At 50.2% G+C, this 25,554-nt stretch overlaps 1 protein-coding gene across 3 annotated transcripts in view; it reads right to left on the minus strand.

Moving 5' to 3' along the window:
• The window catches only part of LOC140122810 (oocyte zinc finger protein XlCOF8.4-like), a 217,981-nt gene that overhangs the window by 19,864 nt on the left and 172,563 nt on the right, over window positions 1–25,554 (minus strand). Inside the window, exon 1 of one of the 3 annotated variants that reach the window (XM_072144035.1) lies at window positions 18,877–19,033. The exons of the other annotated variants lie outside the window; for them this stretch is intronic. The gene's annotated coding sequence lies outside the window, so the exon portion shown is untranslated. Of the gene's footprint in view, window positions 1–18,876; window positions 19,034–25,554 lie in introns of those variants that run through there. 3 annotated transcript variants of the gene reach the window in all.

Below are 25,554 nucleotides of genomic sequence, written 5' to 3' on the forward strand. Positions count from 1 at the left end.
CGTAACTTAGTGATAAACCATAAAATATTTGTACAAGCGGTGAAGTTAATCACACAATGAAAACGCTGTAATCTCGCTGGTTGTATAATGATGGTCGTCCCAGGGGGCCGGTACCCCCGAGCCCCCCACTACCAGATCTCCGTCAGATACGCAGTATACGTGGATTTATTTGTTCTAGACATGGTGGAAAGAGAAATAGAATAATTTGGGGTGCAGGCTTCTGTAGTCACAGTCAGAAGTGAAGAACCCCTGATGAAGCTTCAGACAAAGTGGTGACAATCTAGACAGGGCGGGGGGTCACCCATGTGAATACACACCAGATCCTCTGAGGATTTATGGCAACTTCACCTCTGGAATTACAAGAGAAGGTCCAACCACAAGTCTTATAGACCCTTCACCCCAAATAATTGTATCTACATTTCCAAATAGATCCACGTATTCTGCGGCTCTTATGCGAATGACTGAGATCTGGTAGTGGGGGGCTCGGGGGTACCGGCCCACTGGGACGCCCATCATTACACAACCAGCGAGATTACTGCGCTTTTATTGTGTGGTTTACTTCACCGCTTGTACAAATATTTTATGTTACATTTTAATACTTGGATGTGGATAATTTGGGACGAGTCTTTTGGTTTGGATTAGAGTAGAACCTGCTAAACTGCTCATTACGGTCAATTGGAGAATCGCTTATTTTTGCTTAGTGCAGATTTAGGCAAACGTTTCTATACTTTACTGTTGTACTTTAAATGTTCCTTTTGCTGTGACATTTGTGCGAGACAAATAAAACAACAATATAGGGAGGTTACGGATGAAGCCATCGAATATTTTTCTATTATTTGCCCAAGTAAATAAATAAATTAAAAAATAAATTTAACTCAATGGCTCCAATCCAACAAACAGAGGTAATAAAACTGCTGCATGTGAAAGCTGGAACTAGAATAGCAATATTTTAGCACATCTTTAGTTCGTCAAGCAAACAGCGCAACCACAACCAGACTTGGTGCTGCTGTCCGACTGGGTAAGCGGTGGCAAACTCACCCTGCAATGTCCCTGCAGGCTACAGCCCTGCCTAAAGTACATAAGCCGCCCTGCAATCAGGAACCTAACGGACCCCGAGAGACCCTACAAGGAGACAGGGAAACTTACTTCTTCTTGCAGCTGCTGGGTAACAGGAAGTCTGAGACAGACCAATGTTCACACAAGGAAACAGAGGGACAAGTGGCACCAGACAGAATCGAGTCAAAACCAAGATGACAAAGCACAGAATTGAGAGAGAGGTTGAGTAAATGTGGCAGAGGTCGGATACACAGAATAGCAAAGCAACAGGGAAAGGTATAAGGCAGTGATGGCTAACCTATGGCACTGGTGCCAGAGGTGGCACTCAGAGCCCTTTCTGTGGGCACTCAGGCCATCACCAGAGATGACTCCAGGTATCTTCCTGCAGTCCCAGGCAGCCCAGGACTTGCTGTGCACAGAGCTATTTTAAAGTGACAGCTCTACCTGGGACTATTTTCTGCTTTATTAATGTCCTCAGGGGCTGCTATCAATGAAAACTGTGACAGAGAAGGGAGTATAAATCACAAAATTTCTGTGTTGGCACTTTGCGATAAATAAGCGGGTCTTTGTTGTAGTTTGGGCACTCGGCCTCTAAAAGGTTTGCCATCACTGGTATAAGGTGTAATGGCAGTGGAGATCCTGGAAGCCGCCCACAGCAGCTGACTGGATAGGCCACTCATCAATCTACTAACCCTTGCTGGGATGCAGGGAGCAGGGTGTGGCTCAATCACAACATAGCAGCAATCTAAACCTCAATTCACACACACAAAACACTGAGGAGAATCAACGCCTTGTAAGCTGCAGACAGAGATCGATACAGGCACGTGGGTTGCACTAATTCTGTTTCAAAAAGTTAGCAATAAAATAAATTCTATCAATTGAATATCTCACATGTCATAAACAATACAAAGTACCCCCCTCTGGTACTGACATACTGGTGTGCCCCCCCCCCTCTGGTACTGACATACTGGTGTGTGCTCCCCCCTCTGGTACTGACATACTGGTGTGCCCCCCCCCCTCTGGTACTGACATACTGGTGTGCGCTCCCCCCTCTGGTACTGACATACTGGTGTGTGCTCCCCCCTCTGGTACTGACATACTGGTGTGTGCTCCCCCCTCTGGTACTGACATACTGGTGTGTGCTCCCCCCCTCTGGTACTGACATACTGGTGTGTGCTCCTCCCCCCTCTGGTACTGACATACTGGTGTGCCCCCCCCCCTCTGGTACTGACATACTGGTGTGCGCTCCCCCCTCTGGTACTGACATACTGGTGTGTGCTCCCCCCTCTGGTACTGACATACTGGTGTGTGCTCCCCCCCTCTGGTACTGACATACTGGTGTGTGCTCCCCCTCTGGTACTGACATACTGGTGTGTGCTCCTCCCTCTGGTACTGACATACTGGTGTGTGCTCCCCCCTCTGGTACTGACATACTGGTGTGTGCTCCCCCCTCTGGTACTGACATACTGGTGTGTGCTCCTCCCTCTGGTACTGACATACTGGTGTGTGCTCCCCCTCTGGTACTGACATACTGGTGTGTGCTCCTCCCTCTGGTACTGACATACTGGTGTGTGCTCCCCCCTCTGGTACTGACATACTGGTGTGTGCTCCCCCTCTGGTACTGACATACTGGTGTGTGCTCCTCCCTCTGGTACTGACATACTGGTGTGTGCTCCCCCTCTGGTACTGACATACTGGTGTGTGCTCCCCCCTCTGGTACTGACATACTGGTGTGCGCTCCCCCCTCTGGTACTGACATACTGGTGTGCGCTCCCCCCTCTGGTACTGACATACTGGTGTGCGCTCCCCCCTCTGGTACTGACATACTGGTGTGTGCTCCTCCTCTGGTACTGACATACTGGTGTGCGCTCCCCCCTCTGGTACTGACATACTGGTGTGTGCTCCCCCCTCTGGTACTGACATACTGGTGTGTGCTCCCCCTCTGGTACTGACATACTGGTGTGTGCTCCCCCTCTGGTACTGACATACTGGTGTGCGCTCCTCCCTCTGGTACTGACATACTGGTGTGCGCTCCTCCCTCTGGTACTGACATACTGGTGTGTGCTCCCCCCCTCTGGTACTGACATACTGGTGTGCGCTCCCCCCCTCTGGTACTGACATACTGGTGTGCGCTCCCCCCCTCTGGTACTGACATACTGGTGTGCGCTCCCCCCCTCTGGTACTGACATACTGGTGTGCGCTCCCCCCTCTGGTACTGACATACTGGTGTGCGCTCCCCCCTCTGGTACTGACATACTGGTGTGCGCTCCCCCCTCTGGTACTGACATACTGGTGTGCGCTCCCCCCTCTGGTACTGACATACTGGTGTGCGCTCCCCCCTCTGGTACTGACACACTGGTGTGCGCTCCCCCCTCTGGAACTGACACACTGGTGTGCGCTCCCCCCTCTGGTACTGACACACTGGTGTGCGCTCCCCCCTCTGGTACTGACACACTGGTGTGCGCTCCCCCCTCTGGTACTGACACACTGGTGTGCGCTCCCCCCTCTGGTACTGACACACTGGTGTGCGCTCCCCCGTCTGGTACTGACACACTGGTGTGCGCTCCCCCCTCTGGTACTGACACACTGGTGTGCGCTCCCCCCTCTGGTACTGACACACTGGTGTGCGCTCCCCCCTCTGGTACTGACACACTGGTGTGCGCTCCCCCCTCTGGTACTGACACACTGGTGTGCGCTCCCCCCTCTGGTACTGACATACTGGTGTGTGCTCCCCCCTGTGGTACTGACATACTGGTGTGTGCTCCTCCCCCCTCTAGTACTGACATACTGGTGTGTGCTCCCCCCTCTGGTACTGACATACTGGTGTGTGCTCCCCCCTCTGGTACTGACATACTGGTGTGTGCACCCCCCTGTGGTACTGACATACTGGTGTGTGCTCCTCCACCCTCTAGTACTGACATACTGGTGTGCGCTCCCCCCTCTGGTACTGACATACTGGTGTGCGCTCCCCCCTCTGGTACTGACATACTGGTGTGTGCTCCCCCCTCTGGTACTGACATACTGGTGTGTGCTCCCCCCTCTGGTACTGACATACTGGTGTGTGCTCCTCCACCCTCTAGTACTGACATACTGGTGTGCGCTCCCCCCTCTGGTACTGACATACTGGTGTGCGCTCCCCCCTCTGGTACTGACATACTGGTGTGCGCTCCCCCCTCTGGTACTGACATACTGGTGTGTGCTCCTCCCTCTGGTACTGACATACTGGTGTGTGCTCCTCCCTCTGGTACTGACATACTGGTGTGCGCTCCCCCCTCTGGTACTGACATACTGGTGTGCGCTCCCCCCTCTGGTACTGACATACTGGTGTGCGCTCCTCCCCCCTCTGGTACTGACATACTGGTGTGTGCTCCTCCCTCTGGTACTGACATACTGGTGTGCGCTCCCCCCTCTGGTACTGACATACTGGTGTGTGCTCCTCCCCCCTCTAGTACTGACATACTGGTGTGTGCTCCTCCCTCTGGTACTGACATACTGGTGTGTGCTCCTCCCTCTGGTACTGACATACTGGTGTGTGCTCCTCCCTCTGGTACTGACATACTGGTGTGTGCTCCTCCCTCTGGTACTGACATACTGGTGTGTGCTCCTCCCTCTGGTACTGACATACTGGTGTGTGCTCCTCCCTCTGGTACTGACATACTGGTGTGTGCTCCTCCCTCTGGTACTGACATACTGGTGTGTGCTCCTCCCTCTGGTACTGACATACTGGTGTGTGCTCCTCCCTCTGGTACTGACATACTGGTGTGTGCTCCTCCCTCTGGTACTGACATACTGGTGTGTGCTCCCCCCTCTGGTACTGACATACTGGTGTGTGCTCCCCCCTCTGGTACTGACATACTGGTGTGTGCTCCCCCCTCTGGAAGGATCTGTTGTTCTTTTAGCTTTTTATGTCCTAGTTTTTACTAAAAAGGGTTTTAAAAGTATCCAATGAGGCTGAGGGGCTCCAGGTTCCTTAAGTGTTAAAAGGGTTTTCCCTCAAAAAAAAATTCTTACATCTCAATCCCCTAGTGATGTAAAGACAATAAAGATCATTTTAGCCCCTTACTCTACAATGTTACTCAGTGTTATTGCTGTTTTACCTCCTATCACTCTCTAGGCTGGCCAGTGGCCTCTCTAAGCAGACACATTATAATCCATCTAGTTCTGTGGGGTGACAATGTGGTTAGATTATCAGGGTACAGGTGTATATACACTTTCATCTGTTGTCTGACATTGCACTAACACACTGACACATATAGAGAGATGAGAGATGCAGGAGATTACACAGAGGCTGATAGACCATTACACTGTTAGGCTACATTCACACAGACGTATGAAAACGTCCGTATCCATACCGTTTTTTTTACGGGTTACATACGACCACATTCATTTCAATGGACAATACGTCTAACCATTTATATTGCCGTTTTTGACACTGTAGCGTACCGTATCGTATACTAGCCGTATAAAAATATAGAGGATGTCCTATTTTCTCCCGTATTTCAGTCCTGTATGTCCTAGAAGTCTATGGGGAGGTATAAAATACGGATCACATACGTGCTGCATACGGATGAAAAACGTCACGTATATACGGGCTCATACGGCCCGTAAATACGGGACTGGAGAAATCATACGGTCTTGTGAATGTAGCCTTACACTGTGAGCTCTGCTACCTCTCACAGATCTGTGCCTGCCTCCCCCTTCCCCCGGATCACATATATCCTTGTAGTTTGCAGTTTCTCTCTGCTCACAATCTCCTGGCAGGAAGTGAATCAGTGTATGTGTCAGTCTGAGCTCCGTGCAGGGGGTGGGGCTACAGACACACAGCAGAGAGAGACAGAAAACTCAGCTCCACAATTTCACACAGAAATCCAAGATGGCGGCCACCCGACCCCAAGTCAGAAGTTACAGGGTCGTGTCTAGTGGCAACTGGAATTGTGTCCAGCAGGACTGATTTTGTTAATAACAGTGAATTAGAGAATGTGATATTTTTTTTTTTTATAAGAGACTTGTCTTTGTGGGAATACCCCTTTAATGGAGCCTGGAGCCCCTCAGTCTCATTTGCTTAACTTTTATGGCATTTTTTCTTAAAAACAAGGGCATAGGAAGCTTAAAGAACAGCAGATCCTGCCAGAGGGGGCGCACACCAGTTTGTCACTGTGTTGGGTGTACAGTCCTTCATCCTGGTGCTAGATGTCCTTTAAAGAACAGCAGACCCTGCCGGGGGGGGGGGGGGGCTGCACACCAGTATGTCAGTGTGCTGGGTGTACAGTCCTGCCTCCTGGTGCTAGATGTCCTTTAAAGAAGAGCAGATCTTGCCAGAGGGGGAGCCCACCAGTATGTCAGTGTGCTGGGTGTACAGTCCTGCCTCCTGGTGCTAGATGTCCTTTAAAGAACAGCAGACCCTGCCAGAGGGGGCGCACACAAGGAAGTCGGTGCTTGGATTACAATCCTTCATCCTGGTGGTATATTTCCTTTAAACACTCATTCACTGGCACATGTAAATCATGAGGGATTCAAGTTTGGTTCATGTTAAAGGGGTTGTCCGACTCTTTAGAAAAACAAGCAGACGGCTGGGGAGGTAAGTTGTAAAAAAGAAAGCAGTACTCACCTCCTCCGTCGCTCCTGGGGTCCCGCGCCACTGTCCCGCTGGTCCGTGCCCGTTTGTTTACAAGGAAGCTCCGCTGAAGCTCCTTCCGGCCGGCCATGCCCACCCATCCCTATTCCCAGTGCTCTTCCTTCACTGAGATATGAGGGACGGGTCGGACCGGAAGCAGAATGCAGCGGAGCTTCCGTGATCTGTAAACAAACAGGGGCACGGACCAGCGAAGCGGCAGCGCGGGACCCCAGGAGCGACAGAGGAGGGGAGGACAGCTATAAACTTACCTCCTCAGCCGCCTGAAGATCGGGACAATCCCTGTAATGAAGGTAAGGATGTCCAGTGTGACCAGAGACCGATCCCGCAATGAACTTCCAACTAAAAACTAATCATAAAATTAGTATTAAAACTGACTTTGTGTTTTCCTCTTTTCTCTGGATCTTGGGGAATTTCTTCATTTATATAGAATTTCCAGCAAGGGGTCGGGACACGTCGTGATGTCTGTGCTGCGCAGAACCAAATCTGAGATCTCAGCGACTAGAAACAAAATGTCCCCGAACCCACGTCAAGCCCCAACATGACAGGAAGTTTAGTAAAACATGGTGGGAAGTCCTCTTAAAGGGATGTGTTATACGCTTGGCCTCTGAGGCCCGGATTGTACCATTGTTTCATTGTACCACAATAAAGAATCAATAAAAAGTTGAATACATTTATAGAAAAAAATGTCCTTTTATTTTTTCTCACTTCAGTTACTGAACATTCAAAAATGTTCCCTAATGGGGGGCGTGGCCTGATGCCGGACTGAGGAGACGTGTGCCGCGGAGCTCCCGGGACCCGACACCCCATCTCCCTCCTAAGGCAGCCATCCCTCACCTATACTTGTCCCCTTCAGCTCCGGGGTGCCCCACAAGCTTGCCGCTGTCCTCCGGTCCCGATTTGGAGGCGGCTGCGGACTCCGCGCCGCTCCTCCGTACCTCGCCGCGGCCGACCACGTGACCCGCGCGGCGGCCCGCTCCTAGCCGCCCGGTGCAGCTGTAACGATCCCGGGAAATCATCCTCCCCTCCGGCAGCCTGCGACTCCGTTCCCACTACCGGAGGCACCGTGACAGCGCTCCAGCCAGCACTGCATCCTGCTGGAGGCGCCATCCTGTGGACTCCCCTGCGCTGCCTGAGGCCTAGGCGCGCAGGGTTAACCCTGACACTGCTGGACTGATCCAGGACCAGGTAGGGAAGAAATTCCCCTGCTGCTGCCAACCTCTGCCCTGGGGACCCCAAGCTATACAGCCCAGCACTGAGTCCTCCATACTCCCAGTGATCCCCTGCTCCTGGGTTCTGTTTTATATTAACCCTTGCAGTGCCGCTGCAATACTCCACGTGGGTTTGGACTGTATCTCTGCTAACTACTGGACACTAGGCTCCTTGATTGTTTATCACTGGCCCCCCCTGCCCAGACGCCATGGGTAACCGGAGGAGGACGGCTAAAATGCTCAAAACAGCGTCCGGGGTGTCTGCGCCTCCATCGGATGATGAATCCGTCCATGAAGATCCTCCATTCCAGTCCCTGGAACCCCTGGACGCGCAGGATTGCTCCACATCCCAAGCTGTTCTTGCACAGATACAGTCGAACGCTGCCAAAAAGTTAGGGAGATTCTCCCACACACAACCCTGCTCTCCTCAGGGGTCCCCAAACTCCTCTCCCTCCCTCTTTGAAGGCTCCCAGAGCCCGCCGCAGCTTGTAAGCTATGAAGAGGGTGCTGATCCGTCTGACGCGGCTACGGAGTTGGATCGGAAATTTGCAGAGGTGCTGGCGGCCATTAACGGATGCCAATCCAAACTGGTCACCAAGGTGGATGAGCTGCGACAGGACTTTGTTCTTTTAAGACACGATGTCCACAAAGCTAAAGAGCGAATTACTGAAACTGAACGCAGAATATCTGAGGTGGAGGACGTCCAGAGGCCTATGCCGACACAGATCAGAGAGCTTCAGCGCCAAATGTCTGCATCCATCGACAGAGCTGATGACCTCGAAAACCGCCTGCGACGGAACAACGTCAGAGTGGTCGGCCTCCCCGAAAAAGTGGAGGGGTCTGACCCTGTATCCTTTTTTGAAAATTGGCTCAAAAATATGCTTCCTGCAGATACCTTCTCCCCGTTCTTCACAGTAGAAAGGGCCCATCGTGTGCCATCCCGCCCTGGCCCCCCAGGGGGCAATCCAAGACCCTTCCTGGCCCGGCTGCTGCACTTTAGGGACAGGGACTCTATCCTCAGGGCTGTCCGTACCAAGGGAGAAATTCTCTATGCCAACAGCAGGGTGTCCTTCTACCCTGATTTCTCTGCATCCGTCAGGAAACAGCGAGCACAATTCACCGAGGTCCGTGCCCGTCTCCGTGACAAGGGGTATAAATACTCCATGATGTACCCTTCCAAGCTCCGAATTGTGGATGGTCAGAAGACTCGATTCTTCACTTGCCCAACCGAAGCACTTCACTGGGCTGATGCAGCTCCACGGGCTCCAGTTGCAAGGCCCGCACCTCCTGAGTGACTGGACTCACATATCCTTTTATCTGATATGCAATGACAATGCTGGACTTAGTCCTGAATAGTTATCCAGGGGTCCCAAATCACTGTTACAGTTTTCTAATATTTGCTTATACTTTACGTGCCTCACAAATGTACCCTGTGATTGATTTGCGCTTTCTTCTTGGTCATCTTGACCAGTGCGCCATTTATGGCACTCCATTCTCTCCCTCCCCCCCCCCCCTCCCCACCTCCCCCTACCATTACCTCCTTGCGTCTTCCTTCTTTCCCCCCCCCCTCCCCTATTTCCTCTTGGTTCTCTCTAAATATGGCTGCCTAATAACCTCCTGATCATCTATTTATTAAGGGTTGAAGGTCCCGGGACAAATGGTGTAGGTTTGTCTTGAGTTAGGGACCACTGTTCTACTATTTGACTGTTATTGGGTCTAGGTCTACACTACTGCTGTTAGGGTGTTAGACAGGGGGTTTGTATTCTTGGGATTGTTAGTTCAGTTCTGTTATATTTGTTATGCTCACTGTTGTCTGTCTGTCTATGTCTCTGTGGTATGAAAGGATGAATGCTTGGTTGCTCACGTCTCCTTCCCCACACCCCTTTCCCTTCCGCTAAGATGTCTTCACTTAAGGTAATGAGTTGGAATGTGAGGGGACTTAACTCCAAATTCAAGAGGGCTCTGATGTTAGATGTCATTAAGCGTCAGGCCCCCCATATTGTATGTATCCAAGAGACACACCTTACGGGTCAGAAGGTCCTCTCCCTGAAGCGGGCCTGGGTGGCTAGAGGTTACCATTCCTCCTACTCTGTATACGCTAGGGGAGTATCCATACTCATATCCAAAGCGCTTTCCATAGAGGTCATACAGGTAGCACCGGATCACTTTGGCCGTTATGTGATCATACATTGTGCCTTGTGGGGCTTTACCTTTACTATTGCGTCTATTTATGTCCCCCCTCCCTTTGATCCAGCTGTATTGCACCTAATATCCAGTAAGCTGGCTGCTATGCCTCCAAGTCCGATACTCTGTATTGGTGACTTCAATGCAGTCCCTAACCCCTCCTTGGATCGTACAAGTGGTCTTGACACAGGCTCGGCCCGTCTGAACGAGTGGCTCACCTCTCTAGACCTCGCCGATGTTTGGCGTAGTAAACACCCTCAAGAGAGAGAATACTCATTCTATTCCTCTGTGCACAAGAGCTTCTCTCGGATTGACCTGGCCTTTGTCTCCCCTGATATGATGCAGCACGTTGACCAGATATCCTATTGCCCGCGCAGTGCATCTGACCACTCCGCCCTGTTCATTAGTCTCCTTATAGGCCCCCCCAGCGACTCCCGCTTATGGCGCCTGCACCCGGCTTGGCTCCTATCCCCAGCGGTCCAGAGTACTGTTAGGGCAGCGCACAGCGAGTTCTGGGATGTACACTCAACCCATCCTGATCCTCTTCTAGTCTGGGACTCGTACAAGTCCTCGGTGCGGGGGGCATTCATGTCGGGGGTAGCTGGCCATAGGAAGTCCTTAAATGCACAGGAGGAGAGGCTGACCGCTGCACTGGTGACTGCAGAAAAGGATTATCTAGAGAAACCTACTACGGGGAATAAAAAGACTTGGGCTCAGGCGCAGAGGAACCATCTAGCTGTAGTGAAGGAGCGCACCAGCAAGCGCCTGCTAGCCAGGGAAGCGTCCATCTTTGAATTTGGAGATAAAAACGGGAAGCTGCTTGCGTATTTATCGCGGGCTGAACGCCCCTGTGCTTCCGTTCCCTCTATTATTGATGGTAACGGAGCATTGATCACAGAACCCCGGGCCATTAACATGGTATTTCATGAATACTATTCATCTCTTTACAGCTCCAGATTGTCCGCCTCTTCCGTCGAGATCTCCGGATTCCTTGACAGTCTTCCACTTTGGAGGCTCACACAGGCACAGTCATCGGAGCTTGATGCTCCGCTCTCGGCAGAGGAGGTGGAACTGGCCATCCAATCGTTGCCCCCCGGTAAGACACCTGGACTTGATGGGCTGGGAGGTGAGTGGTATAGGGATAACTGTGAGACTCTGGTCCCCCTTCTCCTCAGCCTGTACTCCGATGCGCTTGATAGCGGTTCCCTCCCCGACTCCATGCGAGAGGCCCTTATTGTAGTTCTTCCTAAGCCTGGCAAGGATCCCCTACTTCCCGACTCATACCGCCCAATTTCCCTCCTAAACTCAGATGTTAAAATACTAGCAAAAATTCTGGCAACAAGGCTTAACAAAGTAATACTATCATTGGTTCACCCGGACCAGACAGGCTTTATGCCTGGGAGGGGAACTGACATAAATATACAAAGACTACACCTGAACATTGCAGAGGCAGAGCGGTCTCCAGACCCTGGGTTTATATTATCCTTAGACAATTGTAAGGCATTTGATTCTGTGGAGTGGCCCTATTTGTGGACCCTTTTGCCTAGAATGGGTTTTGGCCCTCGATTTACAGCATTGGTTAAGCTACTGTATAACGATCCCAAGGCTAGGGTGCGGACTAATCTTAACATCTCACCTACTCTCCCTATGGCTAGGGGCACTAGGCAGGGCTGCCCGCTATCTCCCCTCCTCTTCGCACTCGCCATTGAGCCCCTTGCTGTGGCGATCCGCCACTCTGAGGGCATTAAGGGCATAACTAGAGGTACTATTATTGGAAAGGTATCTCTCTATGCTGATGATACACTTGTATACCTTGGAGACGTGGGCCCCTCTCTGGAATCCCTTCTGTCCCTGATAGAACGTTATGGGGGGTTCTCAGGCCTTCGGGTTAACTGGGACAAATCGGCCCTCTTTCCCTTATCTGATGTAGGGGTACACTCCCTCCCCGTCCCAGTCCGGGTGGTGTCCACCTTTAAATATCTGGGAGTCCAGGTGTCACGCAAGGTCCAGGCATTTACGGAGTTAAACATTACACCCCTGATAGCTGCAACGGAATCGCGCCTAAAAGCCTGGTCCACTCTCCCCTTGTCTTTGTACGGGCGTATTAATATATTTAAAATGATTTTTCTTCCAAAATTTCTATATCTTTTCCATGCCTGCCCTATACTACTTCCTAAGAGTCTGTTTAAACGCTTGGACGGCATTCTCAGGTCCTTCTACTGGCAGAGTAGTGCTCCGCGATTCAGTCTAGCGCTGCTTCAGGCTCCCAAGTCTAGGGGTGGACTGGCTGCCCCGGATCTGTACCTTTATTACCTGGCTTCCCAGCTAGTATATGCCGAGTGGTGGATAGATATAGACATGGGTAATGCAGCTACTGCACTGGCTGGTGCCCTGGTAGGTTCCTACGAGGCCCTTACAAACCTGCTGTACAGGTATAAGTCCCCATCTGATACCCCACTTCCCCTACGTACGGTAGCGGTGTGCTGGCGTAGGGCACAATCCCTGGTAGAACCGAGCTGCTCTCCCCCTCTCTCGCCTAGGACTCCATTGTGGCTCAATCCGTGGCTCTCTCACTTCCTCTCCCTCCCAGGCTGGACAATGTGGGGGGCGGCGGGGGTGAAATTTGTAGGTCAGCTCTTATCCCCGGAAGCAGAATTACTCAGCTTTAACGAGATAAGGGAGAGACATACGGTACCCAATACGGCTAGCTTCCATTACACGCAACTGCGACACGCATTCAAAGCCCAATTCGGCTCCTTCAGCCTGACAGTGAAATTCTCCAAACTAGAGACTCTGATGAGTACCCCGGACCTCCCTAAGCCACTCACTCAGTGCTATGCTCTCCTACAAGAGCAAAAGTCCAGACCGTTTGATAGAGCCTGTGAACGCTGGAGACAGGATATCCCTGACCTGTCGGATGATGACTGGAGGGAGGTCGAACTGTCCTACTTCACATCTGTAGTGAGTGCGAGGGACTTCCTGATCCAATCTAAATTCCTCCATCGAGTATACTTCACCCCTGCTAGACTATTCCGCATGGGAGCAATGCCCAACGACCTTTGCTTTCGCTGTCAGGCTGAAGTCGGATCCTTCCTGCATTGTGTCTGGTCCTGCCCTAATGTTCATGCCTTCTGGTCCGAAGTGCTGGAGTTCCTTAATCTACACTTTGATTTCCCACGCTTACTGTCTCCCTCTGTGTGTCTCCTCGGCATCATAAACGAAGTTGTCAATGGCCACTATGACAAAATTTTCTTTAGGTTTGTCCTATACTACGCCCGAAAAGTGGTGGTGATGACCTGGAAGGACCAGGAGCCCCCTCCATTAAAAAGATGGATACTACTCATTAATAGTGTCATTCCCCACTACCGGTCTCTGTATACCAACAGGAAGTGTCCCCAGAAGTTTGATCGCATCTGGTCCAGATGGTGCGCGACTCCCCATACAGCCTTATAATCACATGTGAGATATACTCCTCTCCATGATGGAGACTGAGCGTGCTGGTATGTGTGTGTGTGTGACTCCCCATACTGCCTTATAATCACATGTGATATATACTCCTCTCCATGATGAAGGAGACTGAGCGTGCTGGTGTGTGTGTGTGTGTGTGACTGATTGTCTATGTGTCAATAGTTATTTGTATTGTATCGAGATGTCTGGCTGCAGTATCCTGCTGTTATCTACTGTGTAATATCCCTCAGGTAGTTTTGAAACGCAGTAAGAACCTGACTGTTACCATGGCTGTTGTATAATAATCCTGTATTGGGGGGAAGGAAATATGTGACAGACAATCTTGTTTTCTGGTTTTGTTTATTATGTTTGTATAAAAATTCAAAAAACTGCAAAAATAAATACTTTAAAAAAAAAAAATGTTCCCTAATGAGGAATAACAGTAATATAACAAGTGACCTCACAGCGACACATCCCAGCCCGACCCTTGGAGAAGACGTCATCACAGGGAGGAACTCGTCATTCTCCATTCTAGCGACCAGAACACTTGGGTGGCGCGTTCAAAAACAAGCTGCCTACTGACAGCTCTGGTCTATCCATCTCTGTACAGACTAGAATAGTGACAGCTCCGGTGTATCCATCTCTGTACAGACTAGAATAGTGACAGCTCCGGTGTATCCATCTCTGTACAGACTAGAATAGTGACAGCTCCAGTCTATCCATCTCTGTACAGACTAGAGTAGTGACAGCTCTGGTCTATCCATCTCTGTACAGACTAGAATAGTGACAGCTCCGGTGTATCCGTCTCTGTACAGACTAGAATACTGACAGCTCCGGTGTATCCATCTCTGTACAGACTAGCTCAGCTCCAGTCTATCCATCTCTGTACAGACTAGAATAGTGACAGCTCCAGTCTATCCATCTCTGTACAGACTAGAATAGTGACAGCTCCAGTCTATCCATCTCTGTACAGACTAGAATAGTGACAGCTCCGGTGTATCCGTCTATGTACAGACTAGAATAGTGACAGCTCCGGTGTATCCGTCTCTGTACAGACTAGAATACTGACAGCTCCAGTCTATCCGTCTCTGTACAGACTAGAATAGTGACAGCTCCAGTCTATCCATCTCTGTACAGACTAGAATAGTGACAGCTCCGGTGTATCCGTCTCTGTACAGACTAGAATAGTGACAGCTCTGGTCTATCCATCTCTGTACAGACTAGAATAGTGACAGCTCCGGTGTATCCGTTTCTGTACAGACTAGAATAGTGACAGCACTGGTGTATCTGTCTCTGTACAGACTAGAATAGTGACAGCTCCGGTGTATCCGTCTCTGTACAGACTAGAATAGTGACAGCTCCGGTGTATCCGTCTCTGTACAGACTAGAATAGTGACAGCTCCAATCTATCCATCTCTGTACAGACTAGAATAGTGACAGCTCCAGTCTATCCATCTCTGTACAGACTAGAATAGTGACAGCTCTGGTGTATCTGTCTCTGTACAGACTAGAATAGTGACAGCTCCAGTGTATCCAACTATGTACAGACTAGAATAGTGACAGCTCTGGTCTATCTATCTCTGTACCAACTAGTATAGTGACAGCTCCAGACTATCCGTCTCTGTACAGACTAGAATAGTGACAGCTCTGGTCTATCTATCTCTGTACCAACTAGTATAGTGACAGCTCCAGACTATCCGTCTCTGTACAGACTAGAATAGTGACAGCTCTGGTCTATCTATCTCTGTACCAACTAGTATAGTGACAGCTCCAGACTATCCGTCTCTGTACAGACTAGAATAGTGACAGCTCTGCTCTATCCATCTCTGTACCGATTAGTATAGTGACAGCTCCGGTGTATCCATCTCTGTACAGACTAGACTAGTGACAGCTCCGGTCTATCCGTCTCTGTACAGACTAGAATAGTGACAGCACTGGTGTATCTGTCTCTGTACAGCCTAGAATAGTGACAGCTCCGGTGAATCACTATAAGGAAGACAACTGTGTCTACATGACATGAACCACAAGAAAGATTATCTGAAGACACTATATAGATATATATATATATACACACACACACAGTATATGTGTATATATATATATATATATATATATATATATATATATATATATATATATATATATATATATATATATATATAGAGAGAGAGAGAGAGAGAGAGAGAGAGAGAGAGAGAGAGAGAGAGAGAGAGAGAGAGAGAGACACGGCCGCATTTATCAAGTGTCTGAGAGCAAAAAGGTTCAAGTTGTTCAATGCAGCCAATCACAGTTGAGCTTTCATTATACAACCTGCTGTGGGAAATGACAGCTGAGCTCTGATTGGCGGCTGAGAGGCCAATATAATCTTCAATGAGCTCTTTCTGGGTTATGAGAAATAGCCCCTTCTATATGAGGGTCCTGTATCCCACAGCCCAGAAGGACCTCTCCGCAATGGTCCCTGCACATTACAGGAAGCAGAAGCCGCTGCAGAGGCCTCAGACTTATGGGATTCAGTCACAAGCTTTTTATAATCCAATAGTTGCGTCTTCTTACCTTCTAGCGGAGTCACTGGGGGCAGGTGTGATATCCTCCCGCTCCAGCCCCTCCCCAGTGTATAATATCCATCCCCCTCCATCCCCTCCCCGGTGTATAATATCCATCCCCCTCCAGCCCCTCCCCGGTGTATAATATCCATCCCCCTCCAGCCCCTCCCCGGTGTATAATATCCTCCCCCCTCCAGCCCCTCCCCAGTGTATAATATCCTCCCCCTTCCAACACCTCCCCGGTGTATAATATCCTCCCCCTCCAGCCCCTCCCCAGTGTATAATATCCTCCCGCTCCAGCCCCTCCCCAGTGTATAATATCCATCCCCCTCCATCCCCTCCCCGGTGTATAATATCCTCCCCCTCCAGCCCCTCCCCGGTGTATAATATCCATCCCCCTCCAGCCCCTCCCCGGTGTATAATATCCTCCCCCTCCAGCCCCTCCCCGGTGTATAATATCCTCCCCCTCCAGCCCCTCCCCGGTGTCTAATATCCATCCCCCTCCAGCCCCTCCCCGGTGTATAATATCCTCCCCCTCCAGCCCCTCCCCGGTGTATAATATCCTCCCCGTCCAGCCCCTCCCCGGTGTATAATATCCTCCCCGTCCAGCCCCTCCCCGGTGTATAATATCCTCCCCGTCCAGCCCCTCCCCGGTGTATAATATCCTCCCCGTCCAGCCCCTCCCCGGTGTATAATATCCTCCCGCTCCAGCCCCTCCCCGGTGTATAATATCCATCCCCCTCCAGCCCCTCCCCGGTGTATAATATCCTCCCCCTCCAGCCCCTCCCCGGTGTATAATATCCTCCCCCTCCAGCCCCTCCCCAGTGTATAATATCCTCCCCTCCCCGGTGTATAATAAACTCCCCCTCCAGCCCCTCCCCGGTGTATAAAATCGTCCCGCTCCAGCCCCTCCCCAGTGTATAATATCCTCCCGCTCCAGCCCCTCCCCAGTGTATAATATCCTCCCGCTCCAGCCCGTCCCCAGTGTATAATATGCTCCCCTCCATCCCCTCCCCGGTGTATAATATCCTCCCACTCCAGCCCCTCCCCGATGTATAATATCGTCCCGCTCCAGCCCCTCTCCGGTGTATAATATCCTCCCCGTCCAGCCCCTCCCCGGTGTATAATATCCTCCCCGTCCAGCCCCTCCCCGGTGTATAATATCCTCCCCGTCCAGCCCCTCCCCGGTGTATAATATCCTCCCCGTCCAGCCCCTCCCCGGTGTATAATATCCTCCCCGTCCAGCCCCTCCCCGGTGTATAATATCCTCCCCGTCCAGCCCCTCCCCGGTGTATAATATCCTCCCGCTCCAGCCCCTCCCTGGTGTATAATATCCATCCCCCTCCAGCCCCTCCCCGGTGTATAATATCCATCCCCCTCCAGCCCCTCCCCGGTGTATAATATCCTCCCCCTCCAGCCCCTCCCCAGTGTATAATATCCTCCCCTCCCCGGTGTATAATAAACTCCCCCTCCAGCCCCTCCCCGGTGTATAAAATCGTCCCGCTCCAGCCCCTCCCCAGTGTATAATATCCTCCCGCTCCAGCCCGTCCCCAGTGTATAATATGCTCCCCTCCATCCCCTCCCCGGTGTATAATATCCTCCCACTCCAGCCCCTCCCCGATGTATAATATCGTCCCGCTCCAGCCCCTCCCCGGTGTATAATATCCTCCCCGACCAGCCCCTCCCCGGTGTATAATATCCTCCCCGACCAGCCCCTCCCCGGTGTATAATATCCTCCCCGTCCAGCCCCTCCCCGGTGTATAATATCCTCCCGCTCCAGCCCCTCCCCGGTGTATAATATCCATCCCCCTCCAGCCCCTCCCCGGTGTATAATATCCATCCCCCTCCACCCCCTCCCCGGTATATAATATCCTCCCGCTCCAGCCCCTCCCCAGTGTATAATATCCTCCCCCTCCAGCCCCTCCCCGGTGTATAATATCCTCCCGCTCCAGCCCCTCCCCAGTGTATAATATCCTCCCGCTCCAGTCCCTCCCCGGTGTATAATATCCTCCAGCCCCTCCCCGGTGTATAATATCCTCCCGCTCCAGTCCCTCCCCGGTGTATAATATCCTCCCGCTCCAGTCCCTCCCCGGTGTATAATATCCTCCCGCTCCAGTCCCTCCCCGGTGTATAATATCCTCCCCCTCCAGCCCCTCCCCAGTGTATAATATCCTCCCCCTCCAGCCCCTCCCCGGTGTATAATATCCTCCCCGGTGTATAATATCCTCCCCCTCCAGCCCCTCCCCGGTGTATAATATCCTCCCCCTCCAGCCCCTCCCCGGTGTATAATATCCTCCACCTCCAGCCCCTCCACGGTGTATAATATCTTGCCCCTCCAGCCCCTCCCCGGTGTATAATATCCTCCCCCTCCAGCCCCTCCCCGGTGTATAATATCCTGCCCCTCCAGCCCCTCCCCAGTGTATAATATCCTGCCCCTCCAGCCCCTCCCCGGTGTATAATATCCTCCCCCTCCAGCCCCTCCCCGGTGTATAATATCCTCCCCCTCCAGCCCCTCCCCGGTGTATAATATCCTCCCCCTGCAGCCCCTCCCCGGTGTATAATATCCTCCCCCTCCAGCCCCTCCCCGGTGTATAATATCCTCCCCTCCAGCCCCTCCCCGGTGTATAATATCCTCCAGCCCCTCCCCGGTGTATAATATCCTCCCCCTCCCCGGTGTATAATATCCTCCCCCTCCAGCCCCTCCCCGGTGTATAATATCCTCCCCCTCCAGCCCCTCCCCGGTGTATAATATCCTCCAGCCCCTCCCCGGTGTATAATATCCCCTGCCCCGGTGTCTTCTTACCTTATAGCGGGGTCACTGGGGGCAGGTGTGAGTGTGAGAGGCGCCGGCAGCCGGTGCTGTATATGTGTATATATATATCCTCTGATAATGGCTGATAACAGAGAGACAACAGCCCCGACCACCCACCAGCACCTACACTGCAACAGCTGAAGGACCTGTGATGATGTCACCACCATGTGACCAGTACACGGGGGCGGAGCTCGGCAGTGACAGGAGAGGCTGAAGGACCTGTGATGATGTCACCACCATGTGACCAGTACAGGGGGCGGAACTCAGCAGTGAGAGGAGAGGCTGAAGGACCTGTGACGATGTAACCACCATGTGACTAGTACATGGGGGCGGAGCTCAGCAGTGACAGGAGAGGCAGCAGGAGCTGTGATGATGTCACCACCATGTGACTAGTACATGGGGGCGGAGCTCAGCAGTGAGAGCAGAGGCTGAAGGACCTGTGAAGATGTCACCACCATGTGATCAGTACATGGGGGCGGAGCTCAGCAGTAATAGGAGAGGCTGAAGGACCTGTGATGATGTCACCACCGTGTGACCAGTACATGAGGGGCGGAGCTCAGCAGTGAGAGCAGAGGCTGAAGGACCTGTGATGATGTCATTACCATGTGACCAGTACATGGGGGCGGAGCTCAGCAGTGACAACAGAGGCTGAAGGACCTGTGACGATGTCACCACCATGTGACCAGTACACAGGGGGCGGAGTACTGGTGATAGGCTGAAGGACCTGTGACAATGTCATGTGACTGGTGGCCATCTTGTAGGTTTCTATAAGGTGTCAGGATGTGGCTGTGTATTTCTCCATGGAGGAGCGGGAGTATATAGAGGGACACAAGGACCGGTACCAGGACGTCATGATGGAGGACCCCCGGCCCCGCACATCACACGGTAAGAGGAGACTCAGGGTCATGTGACTGTGACGCCTCCCACCTGCTATTGCTACAGGATACAAATCGATACAACTTTATTGATTTACAAGGTATCAGAGATGACCATAAGGGTCTTTGGATACACGAGGCTTTATCCGTCCTCGTCCGCGTTGTAAAGGTGAGTTTCGAATTATATGAGTCTGGTTTCCAGCTTTGGAATGGAGTAACACAGGAAAGACGCACTGTCCTTTCTGAAGATTAGCTCTAGACTGCTTTATTCTCCTGGCACTGAAACTCTTATATGGAAAGTCATAACACACTCTGCAAGGGGCGTGCAAGTACACAAGCGGGCGATACTATTGGGTGGTGTGACCCTGGAAATGCAACACTATTGGATGTAAGCACACAAAGGAATGTAGAACCATTGGCTGTCTTCACATAAACCAAATGCCCCGGTGCTCCCCTGGATACCTTCCCCTAGGTGGTGCTAGCGAGCGCTAAGTCTTTGTGTGCTTTGCTTATGGATGAACCCCACCCAAACTTTAGTTTTCACTACACAAAGTTATGTGAAATGAATGCTCTTTAAATTGTCTGACAGTTTGTCCAGGGAGACCTCCTCAAACTCCAGGTACCCACAGGTAGGCTAAGCCCTTACCTGCTGGACTTGTTAACTCTTCACCAGATCCCCTGGAGGCCAGTCACTCGGGGGTTACAGGCCTGCACACTCAAATTACATAATTGTGTTTCCATAGTTCACAGGTTTGTAAACAGGCAGCATCATCCTCCGCTCCGGGCACTTCTCCTGTCATGGTTCTTACCGCCTGGACAGCCGCTGCCGTGCACCTTGGAAGAAACTGATGAGCTCAAGGACTGGCCCACCTTCTGTTGTACATATTGGTGAAGGGCTGGCAGTGCCTTTTTGGAAAAAAAATTGCAGCTTGGAACTCTCCACCTCGGTTCGGCACAAGCCATTAGCTCTGAAGGGTGCAGAGTCCACAACTTGGAAAGGGAGAGACTACAGTACCAACACCTTTGGTGTTGAGCACAGTCAGCTTCTGCACCTTAGGATGGCTGGACGCATAGAGTTTTTCTTTTGTAATCGCCTCGCTCAACGACTGCTGGCGCCATGCGTAGGGAGGAGCAAGAGCATCTGGACCGGGAGATGATGTCAAAGACAAACAGCTCCCTTCGGCAGAGGTGCTGGAGCCTTGACTTGCTGAAACGGCATGTGTGCCACTAGGCGTTGCTGCGCCTGCAGGATGGACCACATCTGACACCCGTTTCTCCCAGGCCATTGGATGGTAGCGCTGCATGTGTTGGCGTAGGGCTGTGGTGCCAAGGTTAGCTCCCTGGCCACGCTTCACTTTCTGCCCGCAGATACGACATCTACCCACTCTCGGCTCCTCTGGTGTCTTTACAAAAAATAGCCACACCTCCGAGGCCAGGGGAACTTTCCTGTAATTTCAAGAGGTGGTAATAAAGTACTTTCTTTTTGGAGACCAGGAAGGGGGGAGTGCTAGCACATCTGGAAGTGAGGCCACATCTCGTATTGTACCAGGGCAGCACTTTCCAGGAGTAGTTCCCCAAACAGCCAGCAAGGGAAGGACACAGAAGAGGTGCAGGGTGTGCTCCAAAAATGGCATTCGGAAGGACACCATTCATCACTGTGAGACATGCCCAGAAAAACCAGGGTTATGTATGAAAGATTGCTTCCGAATTTATCATACATCCCTGGATTTTAGAGTACCCTGTTGTTACCCTGACGCACAGCTTATACATCATGCCACATGCCGCACCTTCCCTTCTAAGCCCTGCCATGTGCCCAGCCTGTAGATTACTGCCCCGTATGCTTTACCCGGGAAAACATGCATCATGATTTTTAGGGTGTTTGTCTCCCATGGCAGCAGCTGGGCACATAACATAATGGTTATTTTTTACTATGCACTATCCATTATGCACTTTTTCAGGGGTCCACCTGTGGGGTTAAAATGCTAACTATACCCCTAGATTAATTCATGGAGGGGTGTAGTTTCCAAAATAGGGTCAGTTCTTAGGGGTTTCTACTGTACTGGCCCCTATTGGCATCTACAAATCTTTCATGATGCCAAAAAGAAAAAAAATGTACAATGTCTGTGCTCCAACAAGTTATTCCCTTTTGAGCCCTGCCGTGTCTCCATCCTACAGATTATTGCCTCCTATGGGGTATTGCCCTAACCGGATGCGTTTTTCCCCAGTGGCAGGAGTTGGGCACTACAATGGCAGATTTGATAAGTTGCAATACAATTGTTTCTCTGCACTACTCACTTTGTATTACATTTGAGCCCGCACCTTAGAGGTTAAAATGCTCATACAAGCCTACATACATTCTTTGAGGGGTGCCCTTTCCAAAATGGGGTCACTACTTGGGGGTTTCTATTGTACTGGTACCTCGGGGGTACCCCCCATTACCAATCTAGTGAAAACGAAGCTTGAAAACCTAAATTGTGCTTCTTTCTTCCTGACCCCTGCCGTGTGCCCAGCCTGTAAATTATTGGCACATGTGTGGTATAGCTGTACTCGGGACAACCCGCAGAATGATTTTTGGGGTGTTTGTCTAAAGTGGCATGGGTTGGGCACAGTATATGAGGCACTAAAATGACATTTTTGAGATAAAAACACAATTTTTACTCTGCACCATTTACTTTGCATTCAATTTTGACCAGCGTGTTGGGGGTTAAAATGCTCACCACAACCACCGATAAATTCTTTGAGGGGTCTAGTTTTCGAAATGGTGACATTTTGGGGGGTTTTCTATTGTACTTTTACTTCAGGGGCTCTTCAATTACACTGTGGCACCACAAAATAATTGCAGCCAAATTGGCCTTCCAAATTCCCAGTATCGCTAACCCTGTCCTGGACATCACTGTGCGGGGAAACAGCAGCTGACATCCACATGTCTGGTATTGCCGTACTCGGAAGAAGCAGGGCAAGAAATTAGGAATATATATTTATCTCAAATTCCTTCTGAATGTATCCATTTTAGGGCTAAATTAGAAAGATTGAAATCAAAAATTGAAATTTCAAAATTTCCAATCCATTTTCATATAATTAAATGGTTAACAGACTTCTTAAATGCTGATTTGAATAGGTTGAGATGTTCGGTAGATAAAATGGTGTTACTTGTGGGGGTATATAGTACATAAGCCTTTGTAGGGCACTTCCAAACTGAATTGATCACCAAAAAGTTAGCATTTTTCAAATTTCAAGAAAATCTGAGAAGTTGCTACTAAAACTTCAAACCTTATCACATCCATTAAAAAAATGGAAACGTAAAACAAATAATGGATATAAAAAGAAGACCAATGGAAAAAGGTTTCTATCAAAAAAAATTTGTGGTATCACTTTTTGTCTAAAAAGTATAACATTTGAAACTTTGAAAATAGTCGTTTTTTTTCAAATTTTTCCTAAATTTTTGAATTTTTACCCCCCAAAAAAGGAACGGATCACCGAAATGATACTACTGACATAAACTACAATGTCTCACGAGAAAACAATCTCAAAATCACAGAGATATCTTAAAGCGTTGAAAAGTTATTACCACAGGAAGAGACACTGGTCAAATTTCATAAAAAAGTAGCGAGCCTTAACGTGCAAACAGGCTGCGTCCTTAAGGGGTTAAAGAACAACCAGGGATTGCAGCAAGAATCGTTACTACACAGCAGAGTAGCAGCAGCTGGACGCTACAGGCAGCACATGCACAGTACAAGCAGCTGGAGGCTACAGACAGCACATGCACAGAACAAGCAGCTGGACGCTACAGGCAGCACATGAAGTATGAAGTGCGAGATGTAAAAAAGGCTGGTTTTATAGGGCTGTGTGACATCGCATAAGACTGCCGGTCGCTGATTGGCTTACAGGTCTGCAGATGTCATTGGGGGTGTTCCTTTCTCCTTCCCAGAGTTCTCTGCCCCATGTAACACGTTGTTCTCACGCCCATTTAGCTGAAAAAAAGAGGAAAAAATAACAACTTTGTTCCCGCGAATCAGCATAAACTTCGGATTGTCACGAATCAAATTTTCCCTGAAATTCTAACCGAAGTTAGAATCTTTAGAATCAATTCGCCCATCTCTAGTCATGGACCATCCTACATGTATCCGGCTGTTCTTTCTGGGTCTTTTTCTTGACTGCGAATGGGTTAAAATCGTCAGGCTAGCAGGGGAGGAGTCACACTTTCATCTCTACAATGAGAGGAGCTAACTCTGTCTGGTGTACTTGCTCCGAGATCGTTACCACCCTCCCCCTTGTCCCGCCCTGTTGGGGCCGTCTCCTTAGAGTGTGGGAAGTTACTTCAGTAATGTCTCCTACCCGTAACGCTCGTTTGGGTTGGGCTGTCAGCGGACTGCAACTTTCTCTGTCTTACTTTGGCGTGGTCTATGAAACTAGTCTCTGTTCTTCCTGGCTTTGTCAGTCTTCTCAGTCCCTCTGTACACAAGTCTGGCAGAGATGTCTCTAGTCCATTAACAGCTTTGGTAACATCTCTTTACAAAACAGATGTACACTACACTGTCAGGTCATCCCCCATGTGTCCTAAAGCTGTAAATGGTTACCGTGGATCTCCTCCATGACATCTCCGCTTTATCTCATCCAGACACACGGAACTCTCTTAACCATCTCTAGCTCAGCTTTCTATAAAGTTCTGGCTAGACTCCAACGTCTCAAACAGAAGTCAGGTACACTTTTGTGTTGGGTTTTTTAGTCATAAAGGAATAAAAGTCAGTCACAGGCTCTGTAATACAGTTGGGGGGCTTGTTCTTGGGGTACACAGTGGGACATCACCAGCACATTACCGGGCATACTGCATTACCACTGTCTTTGAACTACGTGATAACAAAACACAGATTCCAAGCAGCTCTATGGAGAAATTTGGACGTAAAGGCCACTTGCATGTCAGTTCTTCACATAACAAAATGCAGATTCATCCCCCATTCCCGTTCTCTGCCTGTTTAACCCTTTAAACGGCAGAAATAATTTTTCTGAAAATGTCAGGGTCAAATAAGTTTTAACTAGACCATACCCAAACAAACAGCGTCACACATCCAAGAATAATCCGAACAGAGAGCTGAAATAAGATGAAATCATCTCGTCTGAAATAAACGTCGGCCATCTGTCCAGCCCCTTCAAGGGTGCTCAGCTGCTAAACTGCAAGAAAACCCACAACCAGCCTTTATGGCTGCCAACAGAGCCAGATACGGGGGTGGAGTCTAAGAGGGTGCTGGTCTGCATTCCAGACGACGCCATCTTTCTTTTTTTTACTTTTTTTTTTTTTTTTCCCCTCGTTCTTTCCACATCAAACACTTTGAAATGTCCCTTATTGCCCATCTCTTTCTCAATGGGCACTCTGTAGGATACCTGACACTCTCTGTCCTGGTACATCCGTAGTCACTAGTCCAAGTTTCCAGTAATCAACCCCATCCACTTTCCTTTCCTTTGTGACACTGTCAGTTGCCTTTTTAGGACCACAATACCCAGCTGTCTTGCTTTGATCAATACCCATATTGTGATCTGTGGAATACCTGTTTTGTTCAAGGGCTATAGATATCCTCCGTAAATACAGCTCCAGACTACCCCGCTACCTATCAGGAAGTACAAATTAGAGACCTTCACACAATGTTTCAGAAATCAAGGAGTTGGCGCTCAACTGTAAAATCTCTATCATTGTCCCTGAGTCTCTACTGTCCCTTACCGCATCACGGGGCCGATACCAATCCCGGAGGAAAGGTACGTAAACCTGGCCAGGGTTTGTCTCTGCAAACGCTTGAAGAAA

Source organism: Engystomops pustulosus, chromosome 3, assembly GCF_040894005.1.
Source record: "Engystomops pustulosus chromosome 3, aEngPut4.maternal, whole genome shotgun sequence".
NCBI classification, from domain to species: Eukaryota; Metazoa; Chordata; class Amphibia; order Anura; family Leptodactylidae; genus Engystomops; species Engystomops pustulosus.